Source organism: Miniopterus natalensis, chromosome 10 (genome assembly GCF_054644295.1).
Source record: "Miniopterus natalensis isolate mMinNat1 chromosome 10, mMinNat1.hap1, whole genome shotgun sequence".
Classification (NCBI taxonomy): Eukaryota; Metazoa; Chordata; class Mammalia; order Chiroptera; family Miniopteridae; genus Miniopterus; species Miniopterus natalensis.
The window spans coordinates 3870921-3873291 of NC_142090.1; the positions used below are offsets into that span (position 1 = coordinate 3870921).

Here is a 2371-nt window from a genome sequence, read left to right on the forward strand (position 1 = left end):
ATCGTTGGACGCAAGATGGCAAGACATGGAGAGAGAGTGCCTATGGTAAGAGCACGTGTACCGCGTCCTTGCCCCGGGTGTGAGCTCTGGGGAGTGAGGGGAACGGGCGACCTCAGGACTGAACAGGCCACCCAAAGGGGTCTCTGGGGAGCCTGGGGTGAAACAGGAGCTCTGAGATGTGCATTTTAGCTGGGTCCCTGCCCTGCCCAGCCGGGAGGTATGAACTTCCTTGCCGAGCCTGCGCCTCCATTCCCCAAGTGCGAAAGGGGGTAATGAACCGCCCTGATCGGCGCAGAGGAGGGTTTGGAGGGCATCAGGTCACGCACTAGAGGGTGGTGACTCACGGGGTAGAGTGTTAGAGAAGCAGGGTGGGGGTTGAACTGTGTCTCACCAGTAGGCAGAAGGTTTAAGAGGGAGGGAGGGAGGGAGGGAGCCAGAAGGAAAGAGGTGAGCTCCTCTGATCCTCTCAGCAACTCCAGGAGAAACGACTCTACACTGTTATTCCCATTTTTGCACAAATGTTTAACCTTAGGTAAGCAACTTCCAAGGGGGCTCAGCTGGCTGATGGGGGGCTGTGGACAAGCCCAGGGTGTCCGGTACCCCAGACAGCCCTTCACCCCCAGGCCTACTTCCCCCTCCTGCCCACCTTCCCTGGGCTGGAATCTGGGAGCAGCATGGCAGAGGCCACTGAAGCCTCAAATAGGGACGGCTCTGCACCATGTGGGCGGCCAGGGACCATGCAGGTGAGGTCATGCCTGGGATTATGAAGGGGCATCCCCTAGAGAAATGCCCACCATGTGTTGAGCATCTGCAGGTGCATGTGGTGAAGCCAGAGGTGACAGGAATAGTGTGAAGATCCCCCGGATTCCGAGAGCTCTGAGCAAGGACCTCGGTGAGGCTCCTGTGGAAAAGCAGAGCTGAGGCCCTGATGTTCTCCTGGTTCAGAGGGCTCTGGGGTCCAGGTAACCAGGATCAGCTGCTTAAAGGTTTGGATGCTCACAGATCACTGTCCTCCAGGTTCTGAAGACTCCACGCAGGCCCTGCAGGAGCCCAGGCTGAGGCTCATCCTGGCCGGGAAGACAGGGACAGGGAAAAGCGCCACAGGGAACACCATCCTGGGCCACAGGCGCTTCCTCTCCAGGCTCAGGGCCACCACAGTGACCAGAACCTGCGAGGTGCAGAGTCGCAGATGGGGCCAGTGGCACTTGGAAGTCATGGACACCCCGGACCTTTTCAGCTCCCAAGTCCCCAAGACAGACCCGGGGTGCAAGGAACGGGCCCGCTGCTACCTGCTGTCAGCGCCCGGGCCCCATGTGCTGCTCCTGGTGACTCAGCTGGGCCGCTTCACTGAGCAGGACCAGCAGGCGGTGAGAGCGCTCAAGGGCCTGTTCAGGGACCAGGTGATGGCACGCACCATTGTGCTGTTCACGCGCAAGGAGGACCTGGGGGGGGGCTCACTGCGGGAGTATGTGCGGGACACGGACAACCATGCGCTGCGAGCACTGGTGGCTGAATGCGGGGGCCGCGTGTGCGCCTTCAACAACCGGGCGGTGGGTGGGGAGCAGGAGGCCCAGGTGCAGGAGCTGCTGGACCTGGTGGAGCGCCTGGTGCAGGGCCACGGAGGCGCCCCCTACTCCAACGATGTGTACCGCCTGGTGCAGGAGCTGTCCCAGGAGGACCCTGAGGAGCGGAGGCGCAGGGTGGCGGAGCGTCTGGGGGGCCGACCTAGGGGGCAGCGAGGGTGCGGGCTTCTGGGCTGCCTGTGTCCTTGTTGCTGCTGCTGATGTAGCTGGTGAAGTTATCTCACTCCTCACACACTCATAGGGTGGGGTATGCTTTTCAACTCAGGGGAAATTAAAAAAATATATATATATAGGTTTGGAAATTTTTATTTCAACCTCAAAATAAAGGGCTGGCAGGTCTCCGTGGGCTGAGAGCGGGTGATACAATGGTGGGGTAGACACCCCCTCTGTCTCATGCAGATCTGGGGGAGTCGGCTCTCTGGTCCAGGTAAAATGAGGCAGGTTAGCCTGGCTCCTCTCTCCACCCACACTTGCTCCATCCCCAGCGTCTCCTCCCTCACACACAACTCCAGCTCTCCTCCCGTACTGCGGGGTCATTCCAGATCTTCCCCACAGTCTCCTCTGCCCGGTGCCCACACAGACAGAGTCCCAGGTCCCTGATGCCCTCAGATCTCTAAAGAGACACGTAAAGGGGAAAATAACCTTCAACAGCTGAGCACATATTAGAGCGAGAGGCGCACAAGCCCTGCCTGGAAACCACTGGGAACTCGAAGGGGACGTCCAGTGCCAAATGCCGAGACCTGAGGGCCCCTCTGCTGCCAAGGTCACTGTGGCTCAAGGGTTGTGCA

At 59.8% G+C, this 2371-nt stretch overlaps 1 pseudogene; it reads left to right on the forward strand.

Moving 5' to 3' along the window:
- On the forward strand, nucleotides 1-1784 carry LOC148092161 (GTPase IMAP family member 1 pseudogene; annotated as a pseudogene).
- Nucleotides 1785-2371: the final 587 nt, after the last annotated feature.